The 27,664-nt window shown below is 40.9% G+C and overlaps 1 long non-coding RNA gene across 1 annotated transcript; it reads left to right on the plus strand.

Annotated features, from left to right (window-relative positions):
* The first annotated feature begins 5,348 nt into the window (after positions 1-5,348).
* LOC129209981 (uncharacterized) lies at positions 5,349-15,934 on the plus strand. Its single transcript, XR_008578274.1, has 4 exons — positions 5,349-5,443; positions 5,575-6,392; positions 10,687-14,835; positions 15,768-15,934. It is a non-coding gene; the product is annotated as an uncharacterized LOC129209981 (long non-coding RNA).
* Positions 15,935-27,664: the final 11,730 nt, after the last annotated feature.

Here is a 27,664-nt window from a genome sequence, read left to right on the forward strand (position 1 = left end):
CCATTTGAGTACTGAGTTTCTGCCTGAGCTTTCTGGAGCCAACCAGTCCTCCTGGGCCTTATGGTACGCTACGAGGCCAACGTCCTGGGTGACTTCTGCTTGGGAACAACTCATCTGTGTCCTCGCATAGGCACTTAAGGCTCTAATTAAAGTGATGGAATTAGTTTTATTTTCTACAGTGTCCTTTCAATAAGCTGTTTTTTACGATTGTAGATACGGCTCTGATTCTTTTAAAGAAAGTTGAGTTTTATTGGGCATGGTGAGTAGAAAGTCAATGTTAACCTACAGACAATAAAACATTGCTGCATTACGCAAAATATTGTTGCAGACAGACTAAATTCTGTTTGTAATCCGCGCATTAGACAGGCCTGAAAGGCCTCTATTTTGGTGAAGATCAGTCTATTTTTCTTCCTACCAGACTATTGAGCCTATATAATTTTTCAGCTGGGATCACTTGCCTGACTTGCCTTTTGATCTTCCTAAAAGCAAATGGTAAAATTAAAGACAAGATGATTGTTACTCATTATTCGTACCTCCTCTTCCTATCTGGCAAAGTCTTATTAAATTACCATAGGTACAAAGACAGCTATCTGTTCTCCCTGATTGTAACATTGCACCGTCCACCTGTATCCTACCTAATCTTGCTGCTGTGATCCCTTGGGGAGATATAAATTTTGCTGTCTGGTTCAGTTTGTCTCTTTCCAATCAATAGATAAACAGAAATGGAAAGAATTTTATCAGTGAAATGCTTAATTGAAATTTCCTTGGCTTTCATACAAGTCTGTGTAAGTGCCAACACCTTCCTAAGCACTGACCATTGGAAAAGCATCGACACCGCTTCTTCAGGTGGCGAGCTCTCCGTACCCGTGGTGTAGATCTGAGTATCATTTGAGGTTAGGATGGCATCGTACTTAGTAGGTAACAGATGTTGTGAGATACTCATATGATTATACATTTGTTCGGGTCACTGTAGCCACGATATTAGTGATATCACTGATAACGTCTGCTGCTAAGAGCATGTATCCCGGGAGGCTGGTCCTGCTGCAAGCTGGGTGAGGTGCTCACCGCTGGTAGAGACGTAATATTTGTGGCAGTCACTGTTTTATCCTTTGGTTTGTCAGCAGACAGCGTTTTTATGGCAACTCAGTTCAAAAATCAGTTCAACCTATTAGAAATAATAATCATGTTTAAGACAATACTGATAAAACACTTCTCTGCAGTAGTAAGGCGTGACTAGATTAATTTGTTTGTGACTGGTTTATTTGTGCATCTTTTATGAGGGTAATTACTGCCTTCCACCTGAATAACGTGAAGCAATTTTCTGTTGGAGCTGAAGAAGGGAAAGGGGGGTTGCTATCGCTATCATACCCTCCGTGCTGCATTTCACTGCCACGTACTCTCGTTACAGATAGCGGAATGTTTATTGCCTCATAGATCAGCCGGGAACGTGCCGATGTGATCGCGCGAGGATGGCTCTGTCACCGCGTGGGAGGACCGAGGCACTGGCTGGTGGCCGAGCTGTATTACTTACCAGACGTGACCAAATTGGATCCTTTTGACAGTCAAGGACAAATGTGTGTTTATATTGCGTTTGTGTACTGTGGACAAGTTTGGTTTTTTCCAATATAAGCATTTTTTTTTTCCCCCAGAGGTGTGTAGGGATGTGTGTGGTTTACAGTGGAGGGACTGAAAGGACAGGCGCGTGCATCAAAATAACATTTGTCTGTGTAGCATGCATGAAAGCACAATGTGCACACAAAAAAACTTTAAAAATATTTCAAATGTAGTGCTATATGTAATCTTTACTCTCCATTGATTTCATTTGGAATCAGTGTGGTTTTCAGCTCTTTAAATAAATCACTGGCTTAGTTGGCGTGTGTTCCTTAGCAGCTCGTTGTAGCAGAGATAGCAGGTAAATCATTTCAGCCTTTAATTTAGATGCTTTTTGATACTGAAGAGTGCAAGCTCAATTTTTTTGCTAATGGAATTGGCAATTACACAGGCACTGAAAGAAGACACGAGCCAAAGCTCGTGTCTCAACTCTAAGGAGGCAGGACTGAAAGCCCTTGAGAAGGTACCGAAACGCTGGCCCGAGGGGCAGTGAGAAACGCTTCGCTCCTCCCCATCCCTCCCATCCTCCCGTCTCGAAGACCGAAGGACTCAATCCGGGCAGGAAACTTGTCTAAAGTCTGCAGGCAGGCAGCACCGAGCGTTTCTGCAGGGGTCCCAAATGTAAAGCGTGTAACGCAGAGCTTCACGTTCCCACCACAGCGCTGCGTTGCCCTTTCGATCATACAGACGCACCGGTCTCGCTCCCGGGTAGGAACCTGAAATGAAATCCCTTCCCCTCCAAGGATAGGGGTTAAGTGGTGGGGGAATGGGAGGTCTGGCGATACATAGAACAGCAAAAGCCTTAAGACCCATTTCTCACTTCTTTAGAAAACCTTTACCAATATTTTAATTGTCTGATCTTTATAAAAAGCACTTTTTTTCCTTTTTTTTTTTTTTAGTGACCAGTGTTACACCCCTATAGGAATGCAATTCTGTTAGCCTTTTTAAGGCAAACTTTCATATAGCGCATGTATATATTAGATTAGTAAGATTTTTTTTTTTCCCCTGTAAGTATGCCTCAAGATTGGCCAAATCTTTTAAAGTGAGTCATGTTTAGTCCAGGAAGCTGTGGTGGAAAAGCCGTTTGGAATAGCAGTATGGAAAATGCCTGCCTTAAGCTGCACCTCAATCCTCCAAAGCCTCCGCAATCCAAATCAGGTGAAAAAGCAACTTATCCCAGTGATTTTTGCTGAGAACCGGAGGTGACATGCTATGTTTTCCTATGCATATACCATCTCGGGTGCTACGAAATTACTGATAATTGAGTATAGACTGGGGGGGGGATTGTTTATGACTTCGTCCTGCCAGAGTGACAAAAGCAGCCTTGAAGTGGTGCTCGCTGTTTACCTCCACGCTTTGAGTATATTCTCAAGGCTATTGCTTCTGCCTACTGTCACAGAGCCACATCAGCATTTTCCTATCAGTACCTTCAGCGAGGAGCATTCCCTTAATTTCTGCCTTGTTTAGTTCTAGACTATAAATAACACTAACTGCTCGTGAAACCGAGTCTTGCAGAGCCCTACCCTGGAGGCTACTCAAAACCTGAAAATTTCATTGGTTTGACAGTCTTTGCAGACTACCATCTAATATATAATAATCATCATGCCAGTTGGAAATCCGTAATTATGACCCACTCTAAACAGTAGCACAGTAGACGAGAAATAACGTCAAGTACTCCGCTGAAGGAAGCGTACTGAGAGTATTTGTCAAGCCATTTGCTCTATACGATTCTTATTCTGGCTCCCTCTCACCAACTCCCCAGTCAGTATGATGGGAAAATAAATACAGATATTTACGCCCATTTCTAGGAATGCAGTTGTCTCAGCACACACAGCACCCAGGAGGGCTGTAAGAAATAAATTAGTGATCTACTGCGTGTATATGCCAGCTAGGATGCATGTCTGTGTCACTGCTTCTAAGGAGCTAAATATTTCAGATGAGGGAGGCTTACAATACTGTGAATGTCACTGATATGTCAAAGGAACAATAAACTTATTGAGCTTTTAGGGGTCTATTCTTCAGCCTGCTGCTGGTTTCCTGGGTGAGCTGGTGTGGCGTTATCGTCTGTGCTGCTGGGGAGCTGGTTGTCGCAGCCCAGGGGCTCCCTGGCAAAGGTCCCACAGTCCTGCTCCAGAAGTCTCGAACCCAATACTTAGGTGATATAAACTCTCCATCTCTGCTGATCTAACAGGAGCGAGGCCAATTTACGCTAGCTGAGGATCTGGCCCTGTAATTAGGCAACAGTTTTTCTGTTCAGACAGCTGCTTGTGTGTAGACAACTCATTGATGTAGTGGCTGGGATGTGCAAATGAGGTAGAGACTCTGTTTTGTGCTCGTTAAAGAAGGCACTAGAAATCTCATATGGCCACCATCTGCCGCCTTGTTTGTTGAGTTTGATCATTAGTCAATGAATGGTTCTACTGAAATTCAGTGATTAATCTCCGGAATATGATTCTCTTTATCATGATGAAGGATGGCAGAATTTAGCTCGTTAGAATAAAATTGTACGGATGTGCAAATTCTCTTCAAAAGAGATTGGGATTCATAAAACAGTTAAGTACAAAAAGGGGAAAATTAGCTGTGAGTTTTTGTAATGCCTATTTACAAACACAAGCTCCTTGATAAAAGCTGGGAATATCTCTTGTAGATATGCAGAGACTAAAACAGCAATGCAGTTGTGCTTAAAGAAGGACTTCTTGAAGGCACACAATGTCTGTGGGCGATTTTAATGACTGACACCGATTTCAGCAAGCTATTACGAGGTTTTTCTTTCTAGGTGGTAGAAGGAATATTTCATCGACGGGTGTTTTAAAGTGTTTTCTGTACGCTGGCTTGGCTCAATTTGTCTATAATGAATAAAATGAAATATAGCGAAAAGGGGAGTTATTAATGGCCCTGATTCATTAAGTATGTAACAATCTTTAATTTTCTCTTCCTAAAAAAACCCAGTTCAATTAGAGATCTTGGAGTTTTTAATTGCATGTTGGAATAGTTTTTCAAACAACAAAGCATTAAGTCTCGTTATGGATCCATTTCACTTTTTATGTGAAATGATTTGACCGTAACTGATACTGACAGAGAATTTCAATAGTCTAAACCCAGCCTGGCAACCAACGTGGAATCCTAATGTGTACAGAGTTATAGTCCGTGAGGTTGCATAGGATATACGTCATGGTACGTTTTGGTTTTGTACTGGTATCTTCAGCTGTTTTCTGTCTTCAGAACGCAAAATATATTCTCTGTTGTTTTTACTGGGCATTCTTCTTGAAAAGCTGTGGATTTATTTACTGTGTTTGAAGAAATCTGTTCACAGGGCTATCAATTATTTTCTTCCTGCATCTATACGCAGTTTCACCTGTTACTTTCACTCCCATAAAGAAAACTGTTTACACAGAGATTTACTTTGGATCACAGTATTCATGAATAAAAAATAAAGGTTAAATTTCTGAAAGAGCATTTTTTTGTGCTGTAACTCTTTTGCATTTCGCATTGCTCAGGGAAATGAACGCTTCTAGCAACCGACTTGCAATATTTATTTCATGTGGATGAAATTTGTTTGCAGATTTGTCCCATTTGATATTTAAAAAGTGGCTGGAACAATGCATTCCTGCACAAGAGAGGCTGCTTTATGTAGAATTGCTCAGCCTGCCCATTTGGCCACACTTGTGTTTCAGGAGGAGCGAGGACCAAACTTTGTTTCCTGCGGAAGCTTTGCAGTGCCCTGGGGAGGCACAGCCGCTGGCAGGGTGCGATGCTCGTGCTGGAGTCGGATCCATTACCGTGGCTACTGATGAAGCGAGTCAGTACCTGCTAATAGGACAGGCAGGTGGAGGTATGGAATATACAGGCACAGCGCAAGGAAATGGGTCCACTTTATTTTTTGTTCTCTACTTTGATAGAACAAGTGCAAAGCAATTGGATTTTACTTGTGGATTTTTAAAAATTTTTTTTTTTTTTTTCTAGAAAAGGATAATGTGGAGCAGAGCTTCCAACATCAGGTCTAAGCTACTGAGTGAAGTCCCCGGGAGCCCTTTAACTGACTCTAAGGAGTGATCAACCGGGCAGCTAAACAAAAACCATTTCTCCCTCCCACCCAGCACAAAAAGGGATTGAACGGAAGGAGACTTTTCCTTATCCATCCCGCAGCGCCAGGATTTCAAGCAGTAAGCGATGGTCCTTGGGAAGCTTTCAGACTCCTCCTGTCTGTATCACGTACCTGGGTATTTTCTTTTTTGAGCAGGACTGCTGCCCGGGTGCCGGTGAGAAGGTACCCAGCCCTTGCTGTGGAAGACTGGGATATCTCAGGAACAACTTTGCCCTCCTTAGACAGTACTTGGGTAGAAATATGAAATACAAATAAAAAGCAGCCGCGGTACGATAGTTATTCTGACTTTTTAAAAACAACACTTTTAAGAACTGCCACGGCAGAAATAAACACTCTCGCTCTGCGGATGATGTCTCAAGGGAAATACACGCTTGCTTTCTTTGTCTCTTTTTCTTTTGGGAGGATGACAACTGATATATTTATATATAGGAGAGAGTCTGCCTATTTTATCTGAAGACTACAAGAAATTATTCAAGCTTCAAGCAACTCTCTGCTCCGTACTTTTAGGAAGAAAATGAGCAAATTGAAAATCCTCTTGCCTTTCACAGGAAGGGTGTTGCCAAAAACAAGTACAAGAAAAAAGGCTGGTGGGGATGAAGACACAAAGAAAAGCAACTCCTTTTCTTGAAGAGGAATCTCCTAATTTTGGGATGGAGGATAAACAGAAATTTTACTTGTAAGTAACTTATGAAAGGTGGGTTGATGCAGTGGAGAATGTTGGAAGACTTGAAGATTTTATGTTAAAACAAAACATTGAAATTGTCTCCAATTTGAACCATTTGGTTGTTAACGTAACAAATTATATTTTAAGTAAATTCATGTGCTTTCTCAATTTTTCATGCTTCGCTTTCCCCATCCTCCGGTTAGGAGCATGGATTCGTGCGATGTGCAAAGAGAAAATGGAATTTTCCAGCATCGCCTAGACGTCAGGCGCTGAGTGCATCTTGTCTGCGTGCTACAAAGTGTCTCCTTGAAATGGAAAGGGAATGGTACAGTGTGGTCCCTGTTCGCTAATATAGCGTATATGGCTTTATTACTGCATTTATGGACTCTGTTTTCTCCAAAATGATGTGTGGTTTGTTAGATGCTATTAAGAAAGATAATATTTAGTCCTGCTGACAATATGATGTATTAATCTTTATTGCTTTGGCATGCTTTTAAGTGTTTCCTTTCTCAATAGCCTTCTGTAGCGTGGACTATACAAAATACAAGCAGAGTAAAATGTAATTGTACTAAAATACGTCCTTGCATTAAATTTTCTGAACATAAAATCTTGAAACACTTACAGTAAGAAAATACTTTTTAGATAACATTTGCAAATTTAATCTTAGCAATACCATCTGAATCATCAAAATGAATTAAACGTGAAGGTAATTTTGTTATAGGTGGGGTTATTTCTACGTGGGATAAAGTATTTGTTAAAGACTGAGCAGTAGATAAAAAGAACACTGAGTGAAAAACATTTTTAATATGCTTTAAATCTAGATTTTAATTTCAGAGCATTCCACCTAGATTTCACTCTATGAAGCAGTTAGAAATCAGACCTGAGCTGGGCCCACCACCACAGTCTTTAATATTCTGATGATAGAAAAAAAAGGGCAAATTGCTAACTGAGTGCTGTTGTGTGAGGTCTCCATTTTTCCGAGGCATTGCCATTTTTTTGCCTCTTCCCAAGCCTGGTAAGGAACACGGAGCGGTGCCAGCCCCTTCTCCCACCTTCCAGCCCAGCGGGTGCCTTGGGAGAGCTGCGGGGAGGGGATGGCGGAGGGGGTTTTTTCTCTGAGTTTTAGAAGTGCCTAAAGATAAATAGATCAAGTTGTTCCACTTTTGGTACATTTTTACAAGCACATGAAAAAGAAACTGGCTTTTGGGTGTTCTTGTAAATATTTCACTAGAAAGTGGCCTCATGAGGGATTCTGTCTTTTGTTAGAGCCCGATTCCTCAGAAATAGTGCTTTTAGTAAAAATTGCTTTGGGATCACATCAACATGTCCTAGTTTCCAATCCTGCAGTGATGCGAGGCATTTCTGAGAGGATGCTCTTTTGGGGAGACATTTATGGTAATGGATAAACCTCTAGATCAGTTACTAATTTTTACATAATTAAAACTTCATTTAAAAAAAAAAAAAAAAGATGATTAGGAGTCTTATCACGTAAGTTGAATTTCTGCCTCGCTTGCCAAACATCTAGCTTGTATTCGCACGACGAGCGGGTCGTTTCACGTACGATTTGCAGACAGCTGTCTACCTGATCTGAAGCCCTCCAAAATCGTGAAGAAACTTCCTCTTGGGTTTAAAGGGCTTTTGATCCAGCCAGAAATTGCTACAACTAGTTCTGTGGCTTATGTTCGCTGAAACGGAAGCTGCATAGGCTTGCAAACACATTTGTGTGTCCCGTCCCTTCATCCTGCTGCGGAATCAGTGGTTATTTCTGAAAGGGGGGGCACCTCAGGGTAAGGACAGAGTACATGCCACCCTCTGGATTTTCTGTTTACGCTTTAGCCAAAAAGTGTTCCATTTTTTTCTGGGAAAAATTCACAGAAAGAAACTTTTAAACGCCAAAGCAACATGAACCAGTGAAGTGGTAAACAGCTGTTTTGACATAATTTCCCTACTTAGGTGTATAGCTAAGCACAGAATATTCTGGGGTTGTGTTTTTAATCCTTCTTTTCAGAATGGATAAAAGAAAAAGAGCCTTCCTACTGAAGGACACTTATAGTTTCGAACCTCTTTCTTCAGGCATGTTATGAAGGCATCTATCTAAAAGCAGAGCACTACTTAAGATTTAAGCAGCCACGAGAACACTTCTTACTGCTTAGCTGGCAGGCAATAAAACTTTTATTCTGCATTCTTCCCTAAAGGTCTGCTTCATACCATGTTGACATAAATATATGTATATTTAACCATATAAATATATTTAAATAAGTATATAAAATGTATGTATATAAAAAATATCCCCCCCCTAAATGCTTTTCAGCTAGAGGTGAATCTCACGGTTCTATAGCTAGGAAAACGATGGGAGGTGACAGCACGTGCAGCATCGAAACGCAGACGTTGGCAAGCAAGCGGTGGGTCAGTGCTCCCCAGATCGGTACGCACAGGTTCCTCCTGCGAGCCTGACCTTGAGGGAGATGCTTGCATTCAGTTTGCTGTGTTTGGGGAGTCCGGGAGCAACGTGACTCGCGGGCGGGTAGAGGTTTATTTCAGCTGACATTTTTACATCTTGTTTCACGGATATTTTTGCTTTTGATAGGGGTCCGGACTGATTCCCAACCGACTCTCTCAGTATCATTGTTTCAAATGACATCTAAATATGTCAGCGACAAAGGAAACGTAGCCCCTGATTTTCTTCTCGGTACAGACTTGTTTTCACAGAACAAAGTAGTAATTAACACTATTAGTTATCTTCAAGAGGCTGGCCCAATTTCCCAGCACTTACTGCGGGAGCTGCATTCATCTCTTTTAGGAAGGATCCCGTTTAGAGCAGGCAGAGCTTTGGCTTTTTACCTGAAGTGGAAGCTGGTTTTAGAAAAGAAAGGTAACTTTTTATTTCCCCTAAAAGATAGTAAAGAATTGACTGTGTCTTAAGGAGAAAAAAAAATCAAGTTTTTATTCTGCACATCTGTTGAGAGGTCTTGAACACTTTTTGCCTGTAAGTATATTGTCTGCTTGGTAGAGTTACATCATGAAGATTAGATGAGAAAAGTTAACTTATTATAAAAGCACAATTGCATTTGGTTTTTCAGTAAACCTGGATTTTTAAGGTGCATTTAGGTCATTGAATATTGGAGCCCTCAAGGAGATTGATGGCACGAACGAGCCTGACGCTGTTCTTCTCCCTGAGAAATACTTTAGGGAAAAGACAGGAGTGGTGCTCTGAAAACCTGAGTCTTCCTAGCCTGTTGGAAAATAAGTAGACCTTCATTATATTCTCATTACTCCAGCTCTCAGCACAGAAAGGCAAAAAATAAAGGTCACTAGCTTTTACCATCTGCGCTAAAATGCGATGAAGGTAACAGAGAACTCCAAGATTTATTGCTTAGCAGCTGATTTGAGGCTTCAAGTAAGTAGTAAGACATATAATCCTATCTATCTCAACAACTTCTTTCTTTGTAAGGGCATGATCCATAACCTGCTGAATTTGATTGGAAAAATCAGAACTTCTTTCATCGGGCACTGGATCAGGCTTTACAGCTTAATTGAAAAAATGAGTCTCAAATACCGACTTCTGAATTTGTTTGACTGAAGAAAAAGGATTTTAATTTGTGAAGAGATTTTTTTTTTTAAAAAAATACATCCAAGAATACGAAAGGAAAATGATATTTGGGTATTGTACCAGATGATTTCTGCCCAGGTATGATGATCAATGAGAGGAGAGACTTCCCTCAGTCCATTTAGAAAACATAAACTTCATTCACCTGTCAAACGACCGAAGATGAGAGAATGAAAGCTGGGCAAGAGGCTGCTTCAGCAAACTTGAGAAATAATTTTCTCCTTAGTGCAGTCAAAACTCGGCAGCATCAGACAACTCGTTTCCCCGACCAATGCTGAATGTGTAAGTGCCTGGTGATGGCTTAATTGCTCATTAAAAAGAAATTTTTGATGAAAGGGAACAAAGTCTGAAATGTCTTGAAAGTAAACACAGTACTAAAAAGGACGCCAGAAAAAAACAGTTACTTCTGTACTCTGTACCAAGCACCTTCAGAAACATTCTGCTTGACGTGGTCCTACTAAACAAGGAAGGAAAGTCCGAATAAAATGTCATCAGCATCAGTCCCCTTAAAAGAGATATTTGCTTTCTAGGTGTCGTCTGGGTTCAGAGAACACCTTTCCACTGTTCAAGTCAAGCTGGCTCTTGGCAAGGTTTGCGTAACTGCTTAATTTGATTCATTACAGAAGTTGACTTGTGCATTCATTAGTGTCTTTGCATCCTTGATGAGGCTTTCTGACGGCTTTGCAATTTGCTTTGCAGTTTCTCCCTGCTCTTTAGAAAACCTCCTCTCACAACACGACGGCTTACAACCTGCCGACGGTACGAAGGACGCGCGACACATAACCACGCACGTTACAAGACCCAATTGATCGCGGTTTGTAGATACAAATATCAGCTACTCGAAGGTGGGTATTTGGTGCTCTTCTGCGAGACGCTATCAGCTCCTGGTGAGACGGACAGCAAAGGTCAGTAGCTGAGCTCGTGGAGAGAAATGAGGTGAAAGAACCCGATTGTGTCGGACGCTTTGAAGCTGACTCAGCAAGGTCAAATGCGCAATCTTTAAATTAAATGCTTTGAAGCTGAATTAATTGTCATATGAGCTTTAATTCTTTTAATCAGGTGCCTGTTTTCATCTGACCAAGAGATGTTATTTCTCTGTCAGGATTTCATTAGCAGTGCCTGCCTCACTCCCTGTCTCTCCCCACCTCTCTGCTTTCCCTGTGAAAGGCAAGGTGTAAAAAATACTGTGCTGCTAATACAGACAATTCCAGCACTTCCGAACTTTCTCTCTATTTTAGCTTCAACTATCCAAAGCTCATCCTCGTCAAGCAAAAGAAGAATGTCTTGCACTTTCATATTACTGCACGTTGCTCAGAATGAGAGATAAATGAGAGACAGTGCCATAAATATAGCATGGGCAGTGCAATTTTAAAAGCAAAACTTGAACAAAGTGTAATTGCTGTGTGTGAGTATCACCGTGATCAAACTAAATACGCACAGCTATTAGTAAACCTGTATTTTATCCCTAAGTGGACTTGGCTTCTCAGTGACCACTGCGTCGAGGAAACAGCTGGATTGTTAATACAAATCTCTGTCACATCAGTCCACTTTGCGCCACTGAGTAGTTTTAATGTATTGTGGACACAGTCCACAGTTATTGAGATTATTGAGATTTATCCCCAATTACTGAGAGTTTTCCCGCAACGGCTGTGCTGTAGACATGGGCACTGTAAACTGATTTGTTGCTTGAGGCTTTGCACCACCTCTCGTTAAAGCCCAGAGCAGCACACTGCTGCCTTTTGGGTCAGCGTATCAGTAAATTAGTATCAGATTCTTTTTGCAGCTAACCTCAACAACAATTCCTAGTCACAACTGCTCACATTTAAGTGCGTGTCTAAATTGTTTTCTTGTATCTGAAATACACCAATTAAGTATTAAGCCCTGGTAATGTATTAATTAGCTTTTTTTTTTTTTTAGTTTAATGCACCTTTTAATTAACTGAAGCCAGAAATGCAGCTTACATCTTTAAAATTCTAATCCTTTAAATCATTACGAGTTTCATCCTAAGCTTACCGAAATCAATAGATAAACTCCTGCAGCTTTCCCAAGAGCTAAGTACCTGTAATTATAGCTGTAAGGTGAGATTCCACAGCTTGGACAGAAACTTGTCTTGAATTTTTTGCTGCTTGGTTTCGCCCTCTGCACAAAGGGTATCGTTCCCTGCCTACGCAGTAACGAGCAGGGCTCAGTGAGTATTGTGTACCTTTGAGTTTAGTTTTTAATGGTCTCTAAATAACGGTCTCTACAGTGTTAAGAGTCACTTGGGAATAAAATTCAGTCTTCATGTGCTGGATTTAGAGCTTGTTAAATGCAAGTGAACTTTCAGCTTAAACGGGTGCAGCAATCTCTGCGGCTCATCCATGTTCTGATGAGCTAAGGCTCATCATCTTGTTAACAACGTACGAGTGTATGAAATTCGTAACAAGTTAATTCCTCAGGCCTCTCTCCCAAAGAAAGTAGTACAGACTTCCAGCCTCCTCTGCTCAGATGAGATACTATCAGGTGTCATAGTAACAACTCAGTGAATATCATTTAATTCTTATTCATGAACTAGTCTGGCTTTAGTGGGAGGGATATATGCACATGAGAAGAAAGATTCTTGTCCTTAATCTGGGACTGGAGGAATCCCTGAAGATCAGCCTGCTGTATATATGTAAATAAATGGTTGCAGGGTAAACCTGCTCAGTCATGCAGACATTCAGTGAACAGTTTTAATGTTCTTGTTTCAATAGAGGATAATTTTAATTTTTTTTTTTGAGTACTTAATGGCAGGATAGAACTTAGAATAAATTAAAAGAACGGAGTTTTGAAGAAGCAAGGAAAAAAAAGAAAAAAAGCCAGTCTAGTCTCCCCGAGTTGAGCAGGGGATTAACTGCCTCCGTGAAAAAGTAAAAAGTGAAGTTCTGCCTGACGCTGGAAGAGTTTTGGTATGGGCAGCACATACAGGGAGAGACGCCTCTCCCTTCGGTCGTTCCAGGATAGCTTATTTTTAATACAGAGTTTTAAGTGGGGAAGAAATAAGATATAATGAGCAATTACAACAGCACCAGTAAAGTCACATCCCCAGGGATTTCTCCCTTGAGATCGGCTGGGTTTGACTTCAGTGCCCAACAAGGGGCTGGCTGGGGCTGAGGGCTTCCCAGGAACGGGGGCATCCCCAAAGCAGGGCTCTCCACCCCCGCTCTGTTACAGGCACCAAAGTCACCTCGCCGCACCTCTCCGAGGGAAAGGCTTTTTCTCCTCCGTCCAGTCCGCGTGTCTTCCTGTTTCGTAGGAATTAGGTTCTCCGTGATCTTCACACTTCCATCAGATTTGTTAGACCTGGGCAATGAACTCAAAGGGTGCGAGGGAGAGATGGATACAGCGTGGTCCTCAGGGCTGAACAAGCCTTGGTTCCCCAACTGGGAGAAAAACTACCAAAAAGCTAAACTTGTCAGCAGAACGGGAAGCAGAAAATTCAGTGTTGTTCTCTGTGAAGTACAGTGCTTGAGCTCTGCCTCTTTTATTCTTTTTTTCCTCTTCCAAAAGCCTGATTTTCACAGTGTACCTCACCAAATGTATAACTGACTTTGATGTGGAATTCACTCCTGTTTTGTAGCCTTGAAAGCCGTATTTGATGAGAAGAGCCTTTTCCCAAAAGAAATTCATGATCATGAACGAAAAGCGAGGCAACTCTGTGAGCGAGTCTGCAGTGAAGGCAAGATAAAAAGAAATAAGAAGCAAGCAAAGCTGGAAGAAAAACAAACCTCCTCTTACGAAGGAGTGTGTGTCTAAAGAACAGCACATACGGAGTGAGACTGCCTTTGCTACGTGCTATTAGTTTTTACAGCGCACTCCCTTTTGTCTTAGGGGCAACGTTTTCAGTCATTACTTGGGATTTCATCCTTGCACAGCTCTTAGGTCTGCACTAGGATCCCAGCTCTCTCGCTTGTACTGTGTTTTTCATCAAAGTAACTGAAATCAATGAGGTTATTTTTATGCTTTTTTTTTTTTTTGGTCTGTTTTGAATCATTTTTCTGACTGGAGTCCAGCTGAAGTTTCTAGACATTCAGATGTTCTTGGAGTGTTTAAAAACAGAAAGTGATCAAATCCAGATCTGATTTAAACCAAATAATTTGGGTCCAGTGAAGTTATTTGTCAGTTATTTACCTTCTTCCAAATGTAAGGTTTTCTGTAAGACTTTCCTGTTCTAACCCTAAAAAGAGAAATGCGATGTGAGGCCAGAGAAGAATCTGATATTTGCAGGGATTTTCTTCCAAAGCATGTGCTCTCCCCAGGGTCTGATATTCATTAATTCAGATTAAACAAGTACTGACCCCAAACTTGATCTCACACTTCTACCAGACATCCCTTTGTATCTGTGAAGCCATATGCAAATGACAATTAGCAGCCGAGCTGGATGCTTGATTGGATTCAACGGTGTCAAAACGTTCATCACGGCAATCGTGGCGCTCTTTCCCTTGGGTTAAAAAATGAAAAAAATATTTGGTGTTTCTTTGGACGTGAAAAAACCCCACCCCAATATTCTGACATTGTTTTACTCTAACCTCCTTTTTGAATCTGAAGGGCAAGAAATCTCTGTAGACAACCCAATTTCCTACATTTTCCAGCTTAGTACCTGTTCTGGATAAATTTGGGGAAAGTAATTGACTATTCAAGTGTTCGCTAAACTGACAGAAATGTTTTAAGAGGTACTTTTTCTAAAAACTCAAGCCCTAATTCTTTCTCCGCTGGGAGCTTTCCTATTCATTAAGGAGCAAGGTCAGATTATAGGAAGAAAACAACAAGCTGGTTTCCAACCTGAGATGCAGCTTCTGCTCAGGAAATACTGCGCTCTGCAGCATATGGGTGAGTGTTTGTCTTATCATTCCTACTGGAAAATATTTTCTCAGTAGAAAATGGACTTTATTCAAACCAATTTACATATCTTACCGAAATAATGTTAGTATATTGGCTCATCCTCAAGTTTAAGTCAATCTGCAAAATATCCTGTTGTGGAATAATTTGCATGTGTAATTTTCCAGACCAAATCCTGCAAAGATTTGAGATGTTAGTCACATTGAATTCTGTAGGACTATTCAGGTTTACATATGCTTTAAAAAAAAAAAACAAACCAACAAATCTCAAGTGCATAGTTGTTTACAAGGTCAAAACTTGTTTTTTCCAGTAGCATGTAAATTTTAAAGTGAATAAAATCTCCTCCTACAAAAACATAGTTGAATGGTAACATGATAATGGGTAATATCAAATATGTGTTCATTAATTCAGGACATTCATTTCCTACAGGAAAGCTGGAGAGGGGCTGGTGCCAAGGGCAGGGAGTGACAGGCCAAGGGGAATGGCCTGAAGCTGCAGGAGGGGAGATGGAGATGGGATGTGAGGCAGAAATCCTTCCCTGTGAGGGTGGTGAGGCCCTGGCACAGGTTGCCCAGAGAAGCTGTGGCTGCCCCTGGCTCCCTGGCAGTGTTCAAGGCCAGGTTGGATGGGGCTTTGGGCAACCTGGGCTAGTGGAGGGTGTCCCTGACCATGGCAGGGGTGGCACTGGATGGGCTGGGAGGTCCCTTCCCACCCAAACCAGTCTGGGGTTCTATGATTTTAGCACCTAGTGGCATGGATCTAAGAATCAGTGGACAACTTCATGAAATAAAGCAAGCTGAGGAGAATTAAGTAATTAAGCCAAAGACCTGAAGAATAGAACTTCAAATTTTTTATTTTTTATTTTCTTTTTCCAGAACTGTATCTCATATCTTCTATCTGTTTTCTCTGATAATTTTTTACAGTTCTCCTGTACCATTGCCTTAATGACTTCAGGACCTCAATTACACACATACTAGACGCTTGACGCTTTCTAAGCACTGAAAAATTATCCTTGCTCTGAGAAGCTCTACGTTAGATAATGAGAATAATCAAATGGCATAGTGAAACGAAACCAGCAGTTCTCACACATGAGCATGTAGGTAGGTTTGTAAACGGTACGACAAAGATCAACAGGAGGGTCTTAACTGCAGGGCAGATGCAGATAGACTTTGGCTGACCGCTGCACGGTTAGAGGGTGTGAAAAGGCAGAGAGATGATTATCACGAAGGTGACAGAAAGATGTATCTGCCAGCACAGCGGGAGCAGAGGGAACTTTCCCTTTTGACTGTCTGATGCTCGCACGAAACATTTTCTTCTTCGTATCAGTTAAACTTAATTTCAAACCTGAGGAGTTTCAAGCAGAGGCCAATTTTTAAAAATTGATCTGCTGTAGCGATGCCCTTTCTTGCCTCCCAGAAATGGAAAGCAATTGCCGTACATCTGCCCCAGATCAGAGCTATGCGGGTCTGAGGTGCAAATGGGCGACAGCTTTGCTGTACCAGTGACTTAGGCTTGATTATTTCTGTCCTCAGGGCTTGAAATTAAATCTCTATACTCTTGAACAAAGAAGATTCCTGCCCTCCCACAACACCTGCTTCTAGTCCTAGGAGATGGCAATCTATTGGACTTTAAACTAGTGTCACCTTTGTCTACAGAAAAGCTTTTTCGGTCAATCTCAGAAGTTTCTAAAACATTATTTATGGCATTCTCTTCCTTTAGAGCCTGAGCAAGCTTGAATTTAAAAAACTCAGAGTGACAACGAATGTTTGTAAAACGGCCACAAATAACGTTTTCGGTATAGATACAGCACACACAGGCTGGATAATACATTACTCAGTTGAAACGTGCTTGTGACGACTCCCGTAAGTGACAATAGCCTTATCTCAAACTCATCCAGATTAAAAGCTTTCTAGATGTTCTATCATATATTTCTAGTGCTTTTAATGTCACAATATTTCTCTGGTTTAGAGTAGATTGCTTTTAGGCTAAAGCTGTTTTGTTCGTGTACGCCTGTTCAGCTAGTGATGGATTGAGGAATTTTTTCTTTTTTTTTTGCATTTGCACAGTGTACCCTGGGAAAAGGCTGGGCTGAACTGCAGCCCCCGTGCTGACTAAGGAGGATCAGAGAAGTTGCTCCTGGTGTCCATTTCTAAGGGAAGAAAGGAAAGGGGCATGGGACAGAGCAATTCCTCGTGGAGCCACGCAGAACAAGATCATCACAAACCCTGTGTAATATATTGTTTTCAAATACAGAGCTCTGAAATCTGTTTCAAAAGGGGTTGCGAGGTTCACAAAAATGTCAGGGAAATGGGGATAGAAGCGAGCATGTCTTAAGGTCTCGTCATCCCGTTCAACCGAAACGTGGTTCCTCCCCTACGTCCTCAGGGAAGGCAGAGCCGGCAGCCCAGCTAACGCTGCTCGGTCCAGGACGGCAGCCTCTCGGGACAGAGCTGGCGTGCCTGTTGTGGACATTGGTGCATTAATCAAACTGGTTTTCATAATAAGCTTAGCTGTGTCCCTGTTTCAGTCTTTATTTTGCAAGGCAAACCTACCTTAAAACCGCACGGTGGGGAGGTGCGATACTGTTTTCCAGGTAGTTGTACGTGTTAATCCTTTAAACGGCTTTTGGGAGCAGCTAACGTATTAGTGACTGTTATTCACATGAGGCAGTGTTGCAACAGTAGTTAGTGACAGCTATTAGCACAAGAAAACTAAATATTTTATATTGTGTTTGGAATTACCACTGCCTAAATCCAGGCTACTCTGGCTTAAGCTTTCAGCTTCTGAGCGTGGGTGTGATCCCTTTTCCCAGAAGACCAGTAAGTTCACTATTGATCTCAACTGAAGCTGTTTTGGAAAACTTCACTGAATTAAATATATATTTGTCTCTGAAACGTAACATGTTTGGGCACTGATCCAAAGCCCATTAAAGTAAATGGGAAGAGTCCCGATGGTTTTATTCCTTTTCAGATGATGCCTTTAGGACAGTGCAGGTGATAAACAGAATTATGGGTTTGGTGCAGGATTCTCAAAAGAGCCGAAGTGAGATGCTTTTAAAATCCCTGCCTTCAGCGTCTTAATGTGATTGAAGTTTATACTCTAGGTTAACACATTAGAGATATCCTATTTCTTTGTATAGTGCTCGTCCAGTGATAAGTAAGATTCCCATAAAAGAAAATAAATATGCTGTGGCAGTTCTTTGAATGGAGGAAAAGGGTGTGTGGGTCTTGGTGATCCTTTTGAAGTGTATTTCTGAGTCAATATCTGAAACTGGTATTTCTAAAGGAAAGTTTGACTTGGGCTTCCAAACTTCAGTGAAAAAATTCTTAGTCTTTAAATGTTATTAAGGTCAGATTTATACTAGTACCTTTAGTCATCTTGACTTCATTCTGGATGGAGGCACTATACAGTTGAAAATCCAGGTTCCTATTTGCCATGAGAGCCACTCTCTACCTGTGAGAGTGGCAGCAGAGTATTTCACAATAATTAAAATCATGTACAGGCTTGGTACTGCCTATAAGAGTGCTGCGACATTTGTGTATACAGCATTTGCTGCTCAAATCGGGCACACATGGAACTTGTTTCTCAGGAGGGAAGAAACCTCTTTGAAGTCGAGAAACAATTTTCACTGTGTCTGTGAGTGGGGCATTTAAAGAAATGTGTTCCCTTAAGCCAAGTGATACTTGTAAGAACGTCATAAATATAAGTTGTAACTTTCACTTATATGGATTTTTGCATGGTTAGATCTGCCATCCATTCAGATGCAGAAGTTTACTGAAGGGGGCTGATATACACAAAGTCCTGTTACAGGTCAGAGATAACGCTCCCAAAAGATGTAGACAAGTTCCCCACATAGGAGCTAAAGACACTGAGCAACAAAACTTCAGAAAAGTCAGTACTGTTTTATCTAATTTTCTCAGACAAGCGTAGTATTTTGAACATAAGTCTCTCTCCTGGTTTCAATAATTTAATTGGTTTCAATCATTCGGAGGGGAAAAAGTGCAATAAACCGTGCTATAATGACAAGTGCTTAATAGCAAAGCTCTGCTTTCACCGTCATTGCACGTCCCTGGCGTGGAGATGAGCTCCGTCCCTGCGTCGCCGAGTGCTGTGCAGCTGGCGGTGGATCTCCATCAGGCTCTTCGCCCTTCTTGGTGCCCCTCTGGTTCTTGAAATGGGGCTGTGGGGGTTAGAGGGACAAGCATTTAAAAGAAGCTTTGCGATGCTAAGGAAACACCAATGGTGAGTACCTCCTGATCTGCTGTGGTCTGGACTGTAACAAAGGTATGGATTCCCTGCTACTGGTGTAAAACTGGTAGAATATTATTTTAAAGAATTTCTTACATGGTAGCAACCACAAATCAGTGCAGCAAGTAGCGCTAAAAGAAATGGATTAATTTAAAAGTATGTTAAAGATGCCTGTCAAAATGATGATCTTTGACCTTCAGAGACACTCCTGTTGAGTACACTGTTAAAGAAACAGACCAAAAAGCACCTGGAATCAAATACACATTGTCTAAAGCCTGATCCTACATCTTGGAAGGCAGAATTTTTGCCATTGGCTTCAATACAGGCAAACCCAAATCCTTAGGTGAGGATTTCCTGATGCGTAGCATGAACGCGTCTGGTGCTCTGCAGGCACCTTCAGCTGCAGCCTTGCTGACGGTGGGACTGGGCAGGGGATGGCCGGAGACCTCAGTCCTTCGCCGCCGTGCTGCATTTGTTCAGTTCCAGCTCGCAGGGGAAGCTGTCGCTACCTCAAACATCTTAATCAAAGGGCTTGGTCCCTCTGAACGGTTCGTGGCCACGCGCGCGCAGTTACGATCCGACACCCAGCGTTACCGGGAGTGCAAACCTCACCCGTGAGTTCCTCGCTAAAATTACTGGGGGAAGGAAACATTCGTTACTATCACGAGAGATTTCTGGTGTCAAAATCCGCTCAGATTCCAGAAATCAGATGTAGCTCCATTCCCTTCTCAACCTTCCCTAATGAGTATTTTCAACTGTCTTGATTCAGAAAAGCAAGACAGACCCTGAAAGATTACAAAAATACTTCAACAGGCAATTCTACAGATTTTGGTAATACTTTTTACACCTGTGTAACCTGTATGGAAAAGATAAATTCATGTTTTTAAAAGCAGGAGTATTTGCATCTCAAAACTTAGAAAGGCAGTAAGTCTGTTTTAATTACTTTTTATCATTCTAATACAATCTCAACAAGTACAGTCACTGCTTCGCACTTAAAATAAAAAGTCTGCAGCATATTTAATGCTGCTGTGAACCACCGTTTCCTACCAGAGCCCTTTCTAGACTCTCAAAAAACCCTAATTCACCAAGGGATGACCTGGATTTTATCATGTATTTATAGACCCAAGGTCTACGACGCGAGTCTATTCATTCAGGGCGATTACTAGCTATTACAATTTGTTTCCCCCAGCATTAGAAATACTTAAACAGGGAAGTTGCATTAAACACCACCTCTCTGTTGGCTGCCAAGTGTCCTGCAGTCAGTCCCTGGCAGAAAGGTCTCGTGTCAGGCTGCCCATCCACACGACGTGGCACGAGCAGAGCACTGACAGTAGGTGGCCGCAACGTTAAATGAATTTCCTATCCTGCAAAGGCTGTAAAAAATGACACCACCAGAAGAACAGAGTAAGGTGAGTATGGAACTTCAGAGAAGAAAAACCAGGCTATAATAAACTGAATTACTGTTTGACTGGCATAAAGCAGTTTAGCTGTAATGCTAGTGACATCAGTAGAGACGCATTGGAACTGCAATTGATTCAGGCTTCAAAAATAAAAATCAGAATCAAATATGTACTTGTATTTTGAAATCTTCAACTTATTGACTACTCTCAGTAACGACAGTTAAAGCACAAAAGTGACTTAAAAAAATCACCTGCATCTCTAACATGCTACCCACACTGAAAAGCAATCAGTCAAACACTTCACATTTTCAGTTCCTGGCATCAGTTTATTGAGGAACCAGAAGATCTCATTGGTACACGATCGTTAAATTGCTTTTTTTCCTGTTTTGGTTTTGAAATTAATTTTATTCCATATTACCCTTTGAAGAAACTCATAAGGTTAACAGACAGATTTGCCGTGCTTCTGCTGAGCTGGGTTTTAATTTTTTTGAGTAGTCCCTGAGCCTGTTTGTGATGTTAAGTGCATTTTAGGGGCGGAATGAATTTGGTCGTAAATCACTGCACATGTCTGAGTTGCAGAAGGATAGATTGGCTCTTAATGCCGAAGGGGTGGCTTCAGTTTATTTTCCACTCCAGACAAGCTGGGTTGATAGCAGCTTCAGTAGCCATCAGGTTGTATTGATGGGGGGGGCTCTGAGGGGGGGGCAGCATATGAAGCGTTACCACGTCCGTCTGTTGCGCTGCTCATCCTGAGGGTCGGATCTGGGGTACTTTTAGCTGGAGGTGTGTTGGTATGCAGGCAGAACGTATGGAAAAAAAAAAAAAAAAGGAGGGGGGAAAGAGGGAAAAAAAAAAGTGTTATCACATTCTTTTCACACACTCTTCAGCCTTTATTACTTTGCCCGTGTCTGCAGGTAGCTTCCACCTGCTGTGGTTTGCCATAAAACGAGAAGGCACCCTCGTTCGTGTGAACCTGACAAGGACGTTGCCAGTTTTCACAGACATCTAATTTCCTTACCTATGGCGATCAAAGATCGCGCTAACGGGCTGTTTGGAAGAGGAGATCATTATTGATCTCTCGCAACTTTCTGTCTCATTAAAACAAACCTCCAGGCATAAAGGCAACATTCAGAACATTGCAACTCCTTCACAAAGCGGCATCGGTGGCACGGTACCACGAGTTTCAGGGGATTACGGATGTGTTTTGTGGATGGCTAACGACATTATTGCACGGCTGCTTTATGTCGTTCAAATGAAGATGATACCAGTAACGCTTGGTTTGGGGGTGAGGAATTCTCCCTGCTCCAGCCACTTCTGTCTGTCACACCACCGAGAAGAAAAAAAAAAAAAAAAAAAGATTTACATTTAATCTTGCCAATGTCCTCTACCTTCAAGAAGGATTCATCGTGAAAGAATGGTATTGCCATAGCAACGAGGAATTTTTTTCAGACGGCTATAAAACTGGTGAATTTCCAAGACACAAAAGCTTGTTCAGAGCCCAGAAGTACCTGGATAGAAAACAAAACAGATGGTAAACTCTCCACAGCTTTTGTGGAATCATTTTTTGCCAGTTATTCTCCACTTTCCCCTATGTCCTAAATGTTTGTTTTACAATGAATTTGTGATCCGTGACAGATTCAAGACTTTGCTCAGTGGAATTGTAAGTCAGCACCACCGCAGCCTGTTCACATGAACGGCTAATCTGCAAAGGACAGGAAAGCTGCTAAGCTGCTCTGAAAACATCGGTGATCTTCTTTAGATTCTCAGCCGTCAGAAGCATTTCTTAATTCTGTTACACAGAATGATATTTTTCTAAAGCTTAAGGAGCTGCGATATCGAGAACTCATCAAGCAGAAAAGTCCCTGTCTTGTCAGTGACTTCTAAAGACGCACCTGGCCATTATTGCAACCTGAGATTTGACTCTTAGAGGGAAATTTTCATTATAAAGGGTTTTAAACTCTGAAGGAATTGGTATTTCAATACAAGCAGCATTCTCCATGTACATCAAGTATTAATTACTGCCTTAATCACTTAGCAATCACTAGACGTAACTTTTTGCCTTTATTCTAGCCATTTTTCTGGCAGTCATGAGAACTGTCATATTTCGCAACCGCCACAGAAGAGGAGTCCGGCTTATCCTTAACACTTCTGCATAACGTGTAGCCGTCGAAGGGGTAGAAAAAAGGTATTACAGTTCAGCTGATTGGAGACTGGCTCGCTGAAATTCAGGAAGAAGAGGCAGAAATAAATCTTCAGCTTAGTAATGTATTTTTGGTATTGTACTTCTTTCCGTCATCTTTTGTTGTTTTTCACAATGTAAAAATTGAAGGCTCAACGTAGAGAAATGAAGCTGTTCATGCTATCAAGCTTCTCATAATTTAATGGGAATTTTTCCATTGGTTTTGGCAAGCAGAAGATCCAGTTCCTCCTGGACTAATTGCCACCCATCCCGGTGAAGACGAGAACGCTTTGCTTGCTTGACTTGTGAATATTGCAGACTGGGAGCAAAGCACGTGAATAGTCCTTCACCGCGCAGCACCGGTAAACCCCGCACTGCCGGGCCCTGGGGTTGGCACTGCTTGTGTATTACACCTCGGGAATGTTAATTTTGCCTTTAAGTTAATTTCTGCTCTGGTTTTCTGGTCCTTAAGCCGCTTGTGAACTTGTTTTAACACAGAAAAAGTGATTTACTACATCTAGCAAGGGCGCTAATAGGGAATTGGAGAGAACTTTATTTTTATGATGGAGTTTGCCAGTATCAAATTTTAATTCTTAACCACCACATTTTCAGTTGTAAACCACTGCTCTTGAGCATATCTATAGTCGCTTAAATGGGCCATTTTAAGTCTTCCGTTTGCCAAATGCCTGCAGGGGAAGTAATAACTACAGTTAAAACAGCATATAGTTACAGTATGCCCTGCGCGTAAGTTTTAAAATGAAATGCCACTTCTTGAGTGGAAGAAGTTAAAACCACCCGCTATTTCAAGCCAATTACTATCAACGATCATTTGTGCTAGGTCCTTAAAGAAAATGCAGATTACACAGCATATGTAGACTGAGCCATATTTTCTTCCTTGTAATTGTTCGGTTGACTTTAACTTGTGATTTGAGAAGGTATTTTACTGAGCCGCGTCACTCCTCTTTGCTGGAGAATGAACCCCACACCAACAGCGATGGGACGGGGGCTGCGGTGGCAGGTTCTGACTCTTGGCTGTGCTTCCAGCTTAGCAGGGAGGGATGCGGCCTGATCTCCACCACCCACAGATGCACCTTGGGTAGTTGATTTAATGGTGATGTCTTCATTCAGCAGAGAAGTGACTTATTCTTACAAAAGAACAAATCATAGGCTCCCGTAGTAGGATATAGCAGAAGTCTATTAGGTTATTTTCTTTATTACATCAGATTTAACTGATCTTTGGCTACTTTTCCTTCTCACAGCAGTCCTTCTGCTAAGATTTTTCACTGTCTCTGAATAAAATTAAGCATTAAAACAAAGAAATACTTATATGGGGATATTTTTCAGAAGGAATCCTAATTCCTCATCCCAATTTTCCTTGTTCCTCATCCAGGGACAGTTCAAGTCCCTCAGTACTACTGTAGTAGCGTTTGGCACTGCTGAACTGGGGAATAGTAATCACATTTCATTTCTTTATTTCACTACTATAAGGCAGCATTTTGGGGACTTTATTACAGCACCGTGTGATGGCAATCAGCAAATGGGTGCTGAGGGGGAGACAGGAAATTCCCCACATCCTTTCACAGTACCTTTTTTAACAATATGCCTTTAATAAAAAAAAAAATAAAATCTACTGTTTTATGATCTGTGTTGGATTTCAAATGTGGAAACTAAGATACGTCTTAAATGATGGGTTTGAATCAACGACAGATCATTTGTAGGAGATGCAAATGGATGCCATAAAAAGAAGAGAATTTCCCGTTTTTAATGATTACACATTCGGAATTTTTATTGGAGCGTCTTCAGGAATGAATTATGGAGAGTCTTGCATAATGATAAGCATTCAGAGAACTATGTAGGTCTCTGAAAGCAAGGAACTCTATGAAGAATGCAATATTTCTAATTGTACCTTAAGTAGTAGTTTGCTACTGAACAAAAGCTGAATAAACCCCAACGCATAGCACGAAAGCAGTCCACAGCAAACTTGAGAGATGTGCAATAATAGTTTAAATACACTTTATATGTTTAGATTTTTACTTGTTGAAATAAATAATAAAGACAGGTAAGGTCAGCTTAATTGGTAGGGAAAATGGAATTGTTAATGTTCTGTGACATTACATTTCACTGTGATATTTTCTAATGCCAAAGACATTTAATAGTTGATGAGAAACCAAAGTTCACAGTAATGATTAGCATTAAGTAATTTTTCCTTTCCTTTGAATACATAGGTTTCATGCTTTTTTGGGGAATGCTGAAAAAGTCTGTTAGATCACAAAGTGGAAGGGACATGGAATAATCACACAAGGATAGAAAGATGTAATTTTCTGAAATTACAATCTAATAATTAATAGTTAAGTACTGGTTTTATTCATTAAGTGTTAAAAAGATGAGAAAACTTGAAGTTCAGAATAAAAATTCTGTTTCTCTAGCAGCTTATTCTTTGCCCATACAATGATTGTCTGTTCATCTGAACACAACTATCAGAGAGATGCATTTGAAATCCATACTGATTAATTCATGCACACTGTGACTTGATATCTAATTCTTTCTTCTGTCAGCTTGCTGGAATTGGAAGAAAATGTCTGATCTTATTCCTCTGCTGGAAATTTTTACATGAATTTTCTACCACTGAGATCTTCACTTGTATTTACTTGCAGGACTAATGTTTTAGTCCGTAACTCTTGCATGTCAGCAGAGATGATTAATTTCTATTGCTTTTTGGTACAAAAAAGTACTCCAGTGAAGCTCTTCTACAGTAAAGCTTCCCCCCCCCCCTTTTATCTTCTTTTTTCTTAATGCAACAGCTGTTCTGTGCTTGCTTGTATATTTGCTGATTTTTTTTAGACACAACTTGAATCTTTTTTTCTTTATTTGTGGTATTGTCAGCAATTTCCTGACAGATATTCCGTCTTGTCTTTTCTCAGTAATGATCCAATAACTAGACTACAAAATTTACACTGTAAAGACATCTTTGTTTATAGCCAAATATCTAACGTATGCTAATTGCTTCGTCTAAAATTCTGGTGAAGAAGCCACGACCAAGGTTGTAATTTTAACACAGATGTAGTTAGCAGCCACCCCCTGATGTAGTTATGAGGTAGTAAGTACTTGTTTGTGGGCTCTGCTAGGCTTTTACTTGGGGAAAGGGCTCATTGGTAGGGTACCAGCGTTTACAATGATTATATTCAACGATGACATTTTGTAAACAGTTTTCTGTGAAAAGCACAGCAAGAAATCCATCTAGTAAGGACCTCTGGCATCTCTAGCAGTATTCAGGCAGAACTGAGATACCTAAATCCAAAATAATAATGTAAAAATGTGGAAAATAGATCACAGATATCGATACTAAAGCTCCCTAACCATCACAGTTCAATTTCTGATCAGAGCTATCCCAGTTTGATTAGCTTGCTGTTCACAATCGCCTAAGTGGGATCCAAACCCCATCTCTTTTTGAACTTCATAGGCTTAATCTCTTATTCATTATCAAAGCAGGCACAATTAGGAAAAAAAAAAATAAAATGAAGGTGGTCACTTGAAAAGAGGCCAATGATGACAGTTCAGAAGGTGGCACAGAAACAGAGCCTGAAGGAGACGGAAAAACCCACTCGCTAATAGGAGAGCAAGGATGTCTCTATCCAAATCGCTGATGATGGAAAGGAGGGTTTGCTGGGAGGTGACAAGTGTTCATTGGTGACCTCTCTGGTTGAGATGATAAGGGATGAGGTCTTCCCCTTCCTTGGAGGGATATGGAGCAGATTATTTTGGAGGTGGGTATGTTTACAATTGTAGTTCCTAAAATGAGAACAAGAAAGAAATTCTCGCATAGAATGAAGGAATTTGGACAATCGTTGCTGTAGATCAGCTTCCTGAGATGCCTTCCTCTCCGTTGTGCACTGCATTTGGATAGCTTATCCAGAGGTAGAGATACGACGCTGGGAGCTATGTGCTTAGAGGGAGCTGAGCATTTCTCTTATTGAATTGTTGGAGGGGAGAAATCTTTTCCAAGTTTACACCTTGCAAACTTTGTACAGAACTGGTAAAAGTCATTTCTCTACACTTTCTGAATTTTGAAGGCCTGCTGCAAACAACTCAAGAATTAATTACAGAACTGGAAAAGTTGCAAAGATCTTTTATAATGGAAATTTTCCCAGCAACTTAAACACAGGAATCAGGCGAGTTCTTTTTTTAACATAACAAAGACTTTGACAATGCACAAATCAGTTTTGCTCCATCACCTTTTTCTGACCCACCTAGCACCGATTTCAGTGTCAATGACTCCAGTAACATTTGTCTGTTGATCACAGTACCTTCTGTACAGCTTGTTAAAAGTTATTCAGAAGTTAGAAATTATAGCAATGCATCATGTGCTTCCAAGAGGTGATATCTCTAGAAGTCCAGAAAAACAGGATCTGAGCTTGTGATTTTTCCTTATTTCAATATGCCATTGCAGTGGTTTAGCAACAGAAGGATTTTAATACAAACCAAACCGTCCTTATCACATTTTGCACATAGGAGCTGGAACAAATGAATGGTAAAAGTCTAGCAAAAGTTGGCAAGACTGCAGTCTTGCAAAGCAAGAAAAAGCAAAACGGCAAACTTTGTCTAGATGGAATATTAAAAATCTTCTTCCTAGAGAAGCATCTCTAACTTTCCCCTACAGACCTGCTAAAGAAGCCATAATTCCTCATATTTGTAAGCAATTCCAGTGAAATTTCTTTAAAGGTGCTATGTCGGTGTTCTGGCTGTAAAATTTGACTGTGATCTGCATTCCTTTTTGTGTCTTATTCTTTCATTTCTTTCATCTATGTGAAATAGTTGAACTATTTCTACTAGGGCTTTGGGAAATTATTTGGTATTGCTGTTAAAGCTAATCATTCTTCATGTATAAACTGCCCATTTACAGTTCTTCATATCCAGTATTTGAAGAAAATATTCATGATGACATAGAAATATCTTGGCAAGGCTTTGAAGAAGCTCTACGAAGCTACTACAGAAA

The sequence above is a fragment of the Grus americana genome, chromosome 9 (genome assembly GCF_028858705.1).
Source record: "Grus americana isolate bGruAme1 chromosome 9, bGruAme1.mat, whole genome shotgun sequence".
In the NCBI taxonomy this organism is placed as follows: Eukaryota; Metazoa; Chordata; class Aves; order Gruiformes; family Gruidae; genus Grus; species Grus americana.